Source organism: Scyliorhinus torazame, chromosome 7, assembly GCF_047496885.1.
Source record: "Scyliorhinus torazame isolate Kashiwa2021f chromosome 7, sScyTor2.1, whole genome shotgun sequence".
NCBI lineage: Eukaryota > Metazoa > Chordata > Chondrichthyes > Carcharhiniformes > Scyliorhinidae > Scyliorhinus > Scyliorhinus torazame.
Window position 1 is genome coordinate 251,254,217 of NC_092713.1, and position 12,810 is coordinate 251,267,026.

Here is a 12,810-nt window from a genome sequence, read left to right on the forward strand (position 1 = left end):
CCCTGCAGGGAATCGAACCTGGGACCCTGACGCTGTGAAGATTTTTGAAAGTTTAACAAAAGTGAAATGTAATACTTTTGTTAGTATCTTTGTGTTAAAACTCAAGTTATAGTTAGTCTTCACAGAAGTTTTGATAAAACTAGGCAAAATTGTGTGCGTAACCAGTTATGTAAAAAAATCAAGTGTTTCAGTTACTTTATTACTCTTAATTGATCAGAGGGATCAATTTGTGTTCTTGTATATTGACTAGAATTCAGAAACTCTATATGAAGGATATCTCCATAAACAATCATTCAGATTGTAGTACTATGTAGTGGATAGTCCTATGTAATGGGTAGCTGAACCTTGCTACGTATGGAAAAAAAATTGTTTTTCCAATTCAGTTCCTTGCATTAACATTGCTCATAATGTTACTTATGTAGATTATTGGTAATAATTCTCAGTTTTCTGGATCTATTCCATGGGATGCGTAATTTTGTGGGTGTATGTGCTGCACTTCATTTGCCACTCCATGATGGCCTATTCAACCCATGCACTACCAGCTTTCCATCTCAGCGCCCCATATGGAGCAACCTTCCTGAGGTAGATCTACCAGCAGACATCCTTTAGGGACAAGGAATGGGAAACAGAGGTTCCTTGTGATAAAACCCCATCTGCTGAATGGCAGACTTTGAACTACTACAGCAAGAGTTGTCCTTGCTAAACAGGTTCAGCAGTGGTCATGGCCCATTGAGGGCTGGCACCTGAGTACAAACCCCTTATGTATTTGTGGAGAGAAACGATGCTACTACAGACTAAGTGATGGACTAATCACCTTAAATACAGAAAATGAGACTATCTCTTGGCTTCGGTGATTTGTATCTGTAAAATAAATTTTAAAATAGGATGTAATTGTAAACTGGAAAGTCCCTATCCTGGAGTTTATATTGTGGAATACAATCTAGTAGGCTTAAACTAAGTGAATGTGAGTTGCGAAAGGAGCAGTAACTTTTCCAGTGAACAAGGAATGTACATAATAAAATTCGAACCAGGGTTGGGTATTTGGTAGAGAGTAACTTGCCTCCTCGCTCTCCAATGCCTGTCTACAGGCAAGTGTGATGGAACACTCTCCACTTGCCTGCATGAGTGCAACTCCAACAACACTCCAGAAATTCAATACCGTCCAGAACAAAGCAGCTTTGCTTGATTTACATACCATCCAATGCTTTCAACATTCACTCCCTCCACTACCAACTCACAGTGGCAGCATTATGTACTATCTACAAGATGTACGGTAATGACTCACCAAGGCTATTTTAACAGCACCTTCCAAGCCCACAACCTCTACATGCTTAGGAGGCCAAGGGCAGCAGATACCTGGGAACACCACCACCTGCAAGTTCCCCTCCAAACCATACACCATCCTGACTTGGAACTATATCACTTTTCTTTTACTGTAACTGGGTCAAAATCCTGCAACTTCCTCCTGACCAGCACTGTGGATGCACCTACACCACAATACAATGATTCAAGAAGGCAGATACCACCACCTTCTCAAAGGGAATGGCAATAAATACTGACCTAACCAGCGATGCCCACGTCCCTGTGAACAAATAAAATAAAAATGACTTTAAAACATGGGGTGCCAATGGGAGCCTCACACATGTAATAGGGGGTTGATATTTATTCTATTGGTCATGAAATTTGTTGCTGTTTCCTCTGTTCAAAGGTATATAATAATTGATTAATATTTCTGATTTCTATTCAGAATCATATTGACCATGTTTCATTACAAAATTAGAAAATAACCTCTTGTGCTAACCAATATATTCAGTGGCGCTTTATAATGTGACATGTGTAGTACAATCTGTTGCATTTAGATTATTTGCGGTAACTTGTGTGCCAGCTTTTAAACTGTTAAATAACAAAAGATACTTATTAGCTCTATTTAAAAAATAAATTAAAAATATATTGTTTATCTTGTGCAGAATTGATAGCCAAAAACCATTTTATATACCAGGAAAATTGTGTAGCCCAAACACAACTAGGTGCACAATAAATAGCTAGTAGGTCAAAGAAGATAATTGAAGGAAATCGGATTCAAAAGATGTTTCTTTCTTGTCTTTGATAAAACATTATTTATTCAGAAAATTCCTCTCCCAAAACTGAGCCTTTTAAAAAATCTTGATTTAAACTTAAGTGGCTTGATTAAGAAATCAGCTACATGCTGTTGATAATTCATTACTTCACAATCAATTGAAATGATTGAAAGTATTGAACTGTTCACGCACCATTGGAGCAAATTTCAGCTTTTATTTGAAACTCATAAGATATAAATATCGTACTGTAACCATGAATTGATTTTTGAGGCTGTCATTTTGAGGATTAATGTGATGGTGAATGTGAACTTTGCTCTTGTGGTTATGGCGTTAGGTAACTATGTTGCTAAGATATTAAAGATTAGAAACCTTATTATCCATTATGTATGTTGTGCAATCTGATTCAATCTAATCTACAATTTACTAAACTTATTTGAAAATGTGGCCACTCCAAATTTCTTTCCCCCCCCCCCCCTTATATCCTTTCTAAAAGATACTGATGCAAGAGGGTGATTTCATGGTGGCCAGTATTCCTCCAATATATCACCCACTTGCTATTTTTCTTGTCTGAGCTATGAGGATATTTAACCAAGATGGTCATTACTGCTGTCTTAAGTCTTACTTTCCCCAAGTCTGCACATCCAGCATGAGTCATTGGATGGTGATCAGTGTTGAGGAACCAACTAGGGAACAGGCTATTCTAGACCCAGTATTGTGCAAGGAGTCCAGGTTAATTGGTAATCTTATAGTAAACAATCCTCTGGGCAAGTGGGATCATAAAATGGTAAATCACCTCTATTGCAGTGTATTTGGGATTGAGCAATCATTTTGCTGGTCTTGCCAGCAATGCCCACATCCTGTGAATGAGTTTTTATAAATAAACTGATTTTCCTGTTAAATTTGATTCTGAAACTGAGAGGCAAGTTGACCAAAGTAGATTGGAAAATTAAATTAGAAGATGTGAAGGTGGATAAGCGATAGCACTCATTGGAGAATGGTTTCTTTAAAATGTAAGTATATTCCTGATCTGCACTGGAGAAATTGTCATTGCTAACCGGAGAAATAGAGCATAGTATTAGATTAAAGATCTAAGTAAGATTTACCGGCCATTGAGGACGGGACCCATACTCACTTGAGTATGTCTGTGCCAGATCCACCCAGCGCCCAGAACCTAACCGGCTCATTCGGAGACCCCGCGCAGGCACTGTTTACAGGGCTTGGGCTCTCGGCAGTGCCAGGGTGCCCAGATGACATTGTGCCCATGCCAGGGTTTGGGCCTGGGCTGCCCTGCCCTTAGATGGAGTGCGTGGGGCTCAATTACCCCCTTATTGGTGAGTTGGGGTTGTTGTGGGGGACCGGAGGCCACGGTGGGGGGTCCAGAGATCATATCCTCCTGCACTGGTGAGCGGAGCTGTTTGGTGCAGGAAACGGGACTAAGTGCGGCCTTGGCGGGGCATTCCTCGCTGACGCCCAGAAACAAAGCAAAGTCCCATTTAATAGTGGGCAAGTTCTCGGCGCTTGACACAGGACTCTTTTATTTCCGTTACATCGCGCCCCTAATGTTGCCGGAAAGTAATAAGCCTGCAGATTGAGAGGGTTTCAGAAAAATATATCTGAGGAAGTGATAAAAGGAGAAAAATTAGAATGAGTAAACCAGCAAGAAATATTTTTGTAAAGGATAATAAGAGTTTTTACAAACATGTGAAATGGGGGAGATTAGTGAAAGTAAATGTGGCTCCCTCAGGCAGAGACTGGACAAATTATAACGGGAAATAAGGAAATAGCAGAGACGTTAAACAAAACATTTGCCTGCCTTGACAATAGCAGTCACAAAGAACAGAGGTTGAATGTCTTGTCAAGAGGAAAAAGGAAGAGTATGTAAGGATGAAAAAACAAGGTTCAGTAGGGTCGCTTGAGGGTTACAAGGTAGCAAGGAATGAGCTGAATAAAGGGCTTAGGAGAGCTAGGAGGGGGCATGAGAAGTCCTTGGAGGGTCGGATCAAGGAAAACCCCAAGGCTTTTTACTCTTATGTGAGAAATAAAAGAATGACCAGGGTGAGGGTAGGGCTGAAGGACAGTAGTGGGAACTTGTGCATGGAGTCAGAAGAAATAGGAGAGGTGTTGAATGAATACTTTTCTTCAGTGTTCACAAAGGAGAGGGGCAATGTTTTTGAGGATGAGAGTGTGATTCAGGCGGGTAGGCTGGAGGAAGTAGATGTTCTGAGGAAGGATGTATTAGCAATTTTGAAAAACCTGAGGGTCGACAAGTCCCCTGGGCCAGATGGGATATACCCAAGGATTCTTTGGGAGATAAGGGAAGAGATTGCAGAGCCTTTGGCTTTGATCTTTGGGTCCTCGCTGTCCACTGGGATAGTGCCAGAGGACTGGAGAGTGGCGAATGTTGTTCCTCTGTTCAAGAAAGGGAATAGGAATGACCCTGGTAATTATAGGCCAGTTAATCTTACTTCGGTGGTCGGGAAGATAATGGAAAAGGTCCTGAAGGATAGGATTTATGACCATTTGGAAAGATGCAGCTTAATCCGGGATAGTCAACATGGATTCGTGAAGGGTAAGTCTTGCCTCACAAATCTGATTGAATTCTTTGAGGAGGTAACTAAGTGTGTAGAGGAAGGAGCAGCGCTCCGAAAGCTAGTGAAATCGAAACAAACCTGTTGGACTTTAACCTGGTGTTGTAAAACTTCTTACTGTGTAGATGAAGGTAGAGCAGTTGATGCCGTATACATGGATTTTAGTAAGGCGTTTGATAAGGTTCTCCATGATCGGCTCATGAAGAAAGTAAGGAGGTGTGGGATAGAGGGAAATTTGGCCAATTGGATAAGTAACTGGCTATCACATAGAAGACAGGTGGTGGTTGGAAAATTTTCAGACTGGAGACCAGTTACCAGCGGTGTACCACAGGGATCAGTGCTGGGTCCTCTGCTATTTGTGATTTTCATCAATGACTTGGAGGAGGGGGCTGAAGGGTGGGTCAGTAAATTTGCTGATGACACCAAGATTGGTGGAGTAGTGGGTGAGGTGGAGGGCTGTTGTAGGCTGCAAAGAGACATTGATAGGATGCAGAGCTGGGCCGAAAAATGGCAGATGGAGTTTAACCCTGAAAAGTGCGAGGTGATTCATTTTGGTAGAAAAAATGAATGCGGATTACAGGGTCAACGGCAGGGTTCTGAGGAATGTGGAGGGACAGAGAGATCTTGGGGTTCATGTCCACAGATATCTGAAGGTTGCCAGTCAAGTGGATAGAGCTGTGAAGAAGGCTTATAGTGTGTTGGCGTTTATGAACAGGGGGCTTGAGTTTAAGAGCTACGGGGGTTATGCTGCAACTATACATGACCCTGGTGAGACCACATTTGGAGTATTGTGTGCAGTTCTGGTCACCTCATTATAGGAAGGATGTGGAAGCATTGGAAAGGGTGCAAAGGAGATTTACAAGGATGCTGCCTGGTTTACAGGATAGGTCTTATGAGGAACGGCTGAGGGAGCTAGGGCTTTTCTCTTTGGAGCGGAGGAGGATGAGAGGCGACTTAATAGAGGTTTATAAGATAATGAGGGGGATAGATAGTGGACATTCAGAGACTATTTCCTCGGGTGGATGTAGCTGTTACAAGGCGGCACAACTATAAGATTCAGGGTGGGAGATATAGGAGGGATGTCTGTGGTAGGCTCTTTACTCAGAGAGTGGTTACGGTGTGGAATGGACTGCCTGCTGTGATAATGGAGTCAGACACTTCAGGAACTTTCAAGCGGTTATTGGATAGGCACTTTGACCACACCAGAATGACAGGGAGTGGGATAGCTTGATCTTGGTTTCGGACAATGCTCGGCACAACATTGAGGGCTGAAGGGCCTGTTCTGTGCTGTACTGTTCTATGTTCTATGTAACATGTTGAAAAATGTGGGGAACCAAGAGTCAGCGGTTGGGATTCTCTGCCGGCGGGATTCTCCGTTTTGCCAGCTCCTGGGGGTTTCCTGACGGTGTGGGGCTGCCCCACAATGGGAAACCCCATTGACCGGCCAGCGTAACGGAGAATCCTGCCAGCAGGTCGGGGCAGAAACGTGCCACGGCGGGACGGAGAATCCAGCTCAGCATGTTATATGAAAAGAAAATTATGTTCGACAGATTTGTTTTTGAGACCATAACTAGAAGGATAGATAAGGGTGGACCGGTGGATGTATGTATTTGGACCTTTAAAAAGCATTCAATAAAGTGGCATGCAAGCGGTTGTTACATAAAATTAGGGCTCATGGAAATGGGGCATGGATTGAGGATTGGTTAACAGACCAAAAAAAAAAGAGTAGGAATCAATGGCAAATTATCACGGTGGCAGGGTGTAATTCGTGGGAGTGCCATAAGGATCAGTGCTTGGCCTTCATCGACTTAAAATTAATTTCAATGATTTGCACTCAGACCCCTCATTAAAAAATCCATGTTTATTAATTATACAAAGCTAGGTAAGCTTGGAGGTTGGCATAAAGAAACGGCAATGGTATATAGGCTGAATAAATAATTGGGCAAGAATGTGGAGGAGGTGTATAAGTCTGAAGTTTTCTAATTTGGTAAGAATGGTAAAGCAGAATGCTTTGAAATTATTGTGTGATGGCAACCAGATAGAACTTGACTTCTGAAGTGTTTATTGTATGTCAGCCTTCATTGCAATTGGTTGCAGTATAGAAGTAAAGAACTGAAAGTATGTAAGGGCTTTTGTGAGATCATGCTTGGTATACTAGATACAGTTTTAATCTCCTTACCCAAGAAAGAATTATACATACCTTTACAGGGGTGCAATTAAGGTTCATTGATTTGATTCTTGGCAAGACAGGGCTGCCCCATTAGGAGAAATTGAGTAGGATTGGCCCATATTCAATGGAGCAAAGAAGAATGAGTAATGATCTCATTAAAATGTATAAAATGCTTGGAGGGCTTGACAAGAGGAGTTGCTGAGAGTTTGTTTCCTCTGACTGGAGTCTCCAAATCAAGGGGCTATAGTCTCAGTATATGGGGTTGGCCATTTGGAACGGAGATGAGGTGGAATTTCTTCACTCTGGCTCGTGAGAAGTCTCTACCTCAGTGAGTTACAGATACGTAGTTAATGTTCCAGACTGAAATTGCTAGCTCTTTGGGCACTAGGAAATTGAAGGTTGGGGAGGCGGAATTGGAATTGATATATAAGTTCAGCCAAAATCTTGCTGCAGGAACTGATAGCCTGTTCCTGCTATTTCTTGTGAAATCCTGACTGTAAACAAAATCGTGCATTTATATAGCACCTTTCACTATCTGAAAATATCACAAACACTTTGCAACCAAGTATAATCACTGCTGTAATGGAGAAAATGTGTTATCCAAATTGTGTGCAGCATGCTCTCATTTGTATAAACCCTTAAACCAGCATCGTTGACACTGTCCAGGTTACTAAAGAAAACTGTCTGCTCCTCTTCAAGTAGTACCATGAGATCTTTTACAACCTTAAGAGCTGGCAGATTTTGCCTTGATTTAATCTCTCAACTCAAAAGTAGCACCTCCTGAGTGCTGCACTGAATTGCCAGCTTAGATTAGACTCATCTGCTGAAACCAGTTGTAGGATCTCTACAGCAGCTTGGTAGCACTGTTGCTTCACAGCTCCAGGGTCCCAGGTTCGATTCCCGACTTGGGTCACTGTCTGTGTGGAGTCTGCACGTTCTCCATGTATGCGTGGGTTTCCTCCGGGTGCACAGGTTTCCTCCCGCAAGTCCCGAAAGATGTGCTGTTAGGTGAATTGAATATTCTGAATTCTCCCTCTGCGTACCCGAACAGGTGCCAGAGTGTGGCGACTAGGGGCTTTTCACAGTAACGTCATTGCAATGTTAATGTAAGCCTACTTGTGACAATAAAGATTATTATTATTAATTGCATTACCAGCAGAGATCAGCTAAAACTGTATAGACCAGGAAGCATGCTTAGAACATAGAACATAGAACATTACAGCGCAGTATAGGCCCTTCGGCACTCGATGTTGCGCCGACCTGTGAAACCACTCTAAAGCCCATCTACACTATTCCCTTATCGTCCATATGTCTATCCAATGACCATTTGAATGCCCTTAGTGTTGGCGAGTCCACTACTGTTGCAGGCAGGGCATTCCACGCCCTTACTACTCTTGGCATATTACCACATCAAGGCAGTGCATTTTCCCACAAAACCTTCAAGGAAACTGATTTCCTCTGAAGTACCCCCATTTTGTATTACTATCTTGATAAAGATTGCATTACATATTCAAAAATGTATACACTTGACCAAATAAATGTCATTAATTTATGTTTGTGTGAAATGAGCATTTCAAGTAAATCAAGTTAATTGGAAATTTCACAACTTTTTGGGGTTTAAGTGCCCAAAACAAATGCTATTTCTTCTTTCACTTAAAAATGCTGATTCATGTTGGGTATGTTTCATGGCTTCCACAAGCCGCCTGCCTCATCCAAGTGCTCATTCTTTGTGTATGAGCATGACAGCAAGTGTTTGTAAAAGTTACCTCATTATAAGAGCATTAATTAAGTAGAGAGAAACCTTTTCAGCTGGAAGGAGAGTCTAAGACAAGGGGAGAAACCCTAAAATCAGAGCCAAGCCATTTAGGAAATACTTCATGCAGAGTGGTAGAATTGTGGAACACTTTCCCACAAAGAAACAGAAAATGCTGGCTCAGATGATTCTTAAAATTGAGATGAAAGGTTTTTGATAGCCAAGGATGTTGAAGGGTATGGAGCCAACCCGGATGGATAGAGTTAGGTTATAGATCAGTCATGATTTCATTTAAGTAACAACGGGCTTGAGAAACTGGCCTGCTTCTGTACTTGTGTTGCTGCATAATATATTTCGCCATTTGGGAACACTTTTACATTTGTTTATAGGCGAGTCAACATGAAACTCGGCCTACTTCTGTACTTGCGCTGCTGTATAGAGAACATAATTTGCCATTTCGAATGCTTATTTTTTTCCTTAATATTTGTTCATAGGCAAGTTAACTTGTGAAACTTGGGCTTCTGTTGATAAACATCCACTTTTTCTGGCTTTTTCCCAGGGTAGAGGGGTCAATTACTAGGGGGCATAGGTTTAAGGTGCGAGGGGCAAGGTTTAGAGGAGATGTGCGAGGCAAGTTTTTTTTTTTTTTTTTTTTTTTTTTTTTTTAACACAACAGGTAGTGGGTGCCTGGAACTCGCTGCCGGAGGAGGTGGTGGAAGCAGGGACGATAGTGACATTTGAGGGGCATCTTGACAAATACATGAATAGGATGGGAATAGAGGGATACGGACCCAGGATGTGTAGAAGATTTTAGTTTAGATGGGCAGCATGGTCGGCACAGGCTTGGAGGGCCGAAGGGCCTGTTCCTGTGCTGTACTTTTCTTTGTTCTTTGTTCTTCAGAAAGAAAATTCAACGGTTTTAAAAGCTTATACAAAACAGTTTCTTTTCGTTTGAAGGCTACCTTTGCAAAGCTTCTTTCATGCTTCAATATGACTGCCTTTTTACTGCTTTACAACTAGTGAAATAGTTCAGTAAACTTCATTCTCTGCTATCCATGCAAGTGTCACACCAAGTTTCTCAGCGCTATCTTCACTACTTTCCTCGCTCGGCCTCTGCACCAAATTATTTCAATCTCCATCTCAACTCCTCAAGCTCTCTTCTGAGTTCACTGTCCTCCTTTAATATCCTCCTTCAGTTGAACTGCTCTACCCATATTCACAGCCACCACAAGAACCTTGCCATCTTGCATACCTCTGCATCCTTTGTGACAGGCACAGATAAGGCCATTGCTGATCACTTCCTGGTATCACTGTTCACCCACACCCCATTGTCCTCTCAAACTTGCTTATTTCTGACCGCCCCTGGAAAAGAAAATTCTCACTTTACAACTAAACCTCCAAATTCCTAGCTGTCTACCTTTTAGCGCAATATTCAGCATGACATTTCTGCAGCCAAAGAACAAAGAAATGTACAGCACAGGAACAGGCCCTTCGGCCCTCCAAGCCCGGGCCAACCATGCTGCCCGACTAAAGTACAATCTTCTACACTTCCTGGGTCCGTATCCTTCTATTCCCATCCTATTCATGTATTTGTCAAGATGCCCCTTAAATGTCACTATCGTCCCTGCTTCCATCACCACCTCCGGTAGAGAGTTCCAGGCACTCCACTACCCTCTGCGTAAAAAAACTTGCTTCGTACATCTACTCTAAACCTTGCCCCTCTCACCTTAAACCTATGCCCCCGAGTAATTGACCCCTCTACCCTGGGGAAAAGCCTCTGACTATCCACTCTGTCTATGCCCCTCATAATTTTGTATACCTCTATCAGGTCTCCCCTCAACCTCCTTCGTTCCAGTGAGAACAAACCGAGTTTATTCAACCGCTCCTCATAGCTAATGCCCTCCATACCAGGCAACATTCTGGTAAATCTCTTCTGCACCCTCTCTAAAGCCTCCACATCCTTCTGGTAGTGTGGCGACCAGAATTGAACACTATACTCCAAGTGTGGCCTAACTAAGGTTCTATGCAGCTGCAACATGACTTGCCAATTCTTATACTCAATGCCCCGGCCAATGAAGGCAAGCATGCCGTATGCCTTCTTGACTACCTTCTCCACCTGTGTTGCCCCTTTCAATGACCTGTGGACCTGTACTCCTAGATCTCTTTGACTTTCAATACTCTTGAGGGTTCTACCATTCACTGTATATTCCCTACCTGCGTTAGTCCTTCCAAAATGCATTACCTCACATTTGTCCGGATTAAACTCCATCTGCCATCTCTCCGCCCAAGTCTCCAGACAATCTAAATCCTGCTGTATCCTCCGACAGTCCTCATCGCTAACCGCAATTCCACCAACCTTTGTGTCGTCTGCAAACTTACTAATCAGACCAGTTACATTTTCCTCCAAATCATTTATATATACTACAAAGAGCAAAGGTCCCAGCACTGATCCCTGTGGAACACCACTGGTCACAGCCCTCCAATGAGAAAAGCATCCTTCCATTGCTACTCTCTGCCTTCTATGGCCTAGCCAGTTCTGTATCCACCTTGCCAGCTCACCCCTGATCCCGTGTGACTTCACCTTTTGTACTAGTCTACCACGAGGGACCTTGTCAAAGGCCTTACTGAAGTCCATATAGACAACATCCACTGCCCTGCCTGCATCAATCATCTTAGTGACCTCCTCGAAAAACTCTATCAAGTTTGTGAGACACGACCTCCCCTTCACAAAACCGTGTTGCTTCTCACTAATACGTCCATTTGCTTCCAAATGGGAGTAGATCCTGTCTCGAAGAATTCTCTCCAGTAATTTCCCTACCACTGAAGTAAGGCTCACCGGCCTGTAGTTCCCGGGGTTATCCTTGCTACCCTTCTTAAACAGAGGAACAACATTGGCTATTCTCCAGTCCTCCGGGACATCCCCTGAAGACAGCGAGGATCCAAAGATTTCTGTCAAGGCCTCAGCAATTTCCTCTCCGGCCTCCTTCAGTATTCTGGGGTAGATCCCATCAGGCCCTGGGGACTTATCTACCTTAATATTTTTTAAGACACCCAACACCTCGTCTTTTTGGATCACAATGTGACCCAGGCTATCTACACCCCCTTCTCCAGACTCAACATCTACCAATTCCTTCTCTTTGGTGAATACCGATGCAAAGTATTCATTTAGTACCTCGCCCATTTCCTCTGGCTCCACACATAGATTCCCTTGCCTATCCTTCAGTGGGCCAACCCTTTCCCTGGCTACCCTCTTGCTTTTTATGTACGTGTAAAAAGCCTTGGGATTTTCCTTAACCCTATTTGCCAATGACGTTTCGTGACCCCTTCTAGCTTTCCTGACTCCTTGCTTAAGTTCCAAGCCACTATTCTCAACAACATTGATATGGCTAGGTTAGGAGGAGCTGACTCCACTCTTTGTCCCAATCCTGGGTTGGTTACAGCAGTTTGTATTTTGCAAGATGAGATATTCCCAATTCAATCTGTACTTGACTGTGTATAGTTCAGCGTAAGAATTAAACCAGCCAGATTCCTTGAGTTATCGAGGAGTTTGTTTTATTACGAAACTGGTAAAGATTCGAAAATTATTAACAGAGAGGTTTAGAATGTTTAATTTCTAACTAATGCAAAAAAGCATGCACAACATCCCCCAGGCATACGCAAGAAGAACAGAGTATCAGATGTTAAAACTTGGCCAAGTAGAAAAGGTTAAGTTGGAAAATTATTCACAGATTATCCGAACACTTGTTCACAGGTCAAGAGAGTCACTTCCCACAATGGCTGCTGGTGCTGTGGTTTCTCACCTGAAGTGCTCTCTCTGCAGTCCTGGTTGGTTGCTTCCGTTCTCTCTTGAAAATAGTGGTGTTGAATTAGAATCTTCCTTTAAGAATAATGTGGTGTTCTAGAGGGTTTTCAAACCACAAACAGGGCTCAGCTTTGTTGAGAAGGTACAGACTAGAGCGAGAGAGAGGCAGTATGGCTGTGGCTCCTGCAGTCTGTTAGTTCAAATCCAGTATATTTTACACTGAGCGTATTAATATTCTACATATCGCATCTTTGTAACAACATCTTCACCTCCGCCTTTGATGTCACTGCCCCCCATTAATCTCTGACCCTGGTCATTTCTAGTACAGCTTATCTCCACTCTCAAACTCGGTGCAATCTTGAATATTTAATGCAGAGAACTGATACAGCCATTCACTCCCAAATCTGGCAGGACAAGGT

General features: G+C 42.8%; 1 long non-coding RNA gene across 1 annotated transcript in view; it reads left to right on the plus strand.

Moving 5' to 3' along the window:
* The first annotated feature begins 2,879 nt into the window (after positions 1-2,879).
* Positions 2,880-12,810, plus strand: part of LOC140426944 (uncharacterized) — a 31,196-nt gene continuing 21,265 nt past the window's right edge. The window contains exon 1 of the long non-coding RNA XR_011948352.1: positions 2,880-3,088. This is a non-coding gene — a long non-coding RNA (uncharacterized lncRNA). The remainder of the gene's footprint in view (positions 3,089-12,810) is intronic.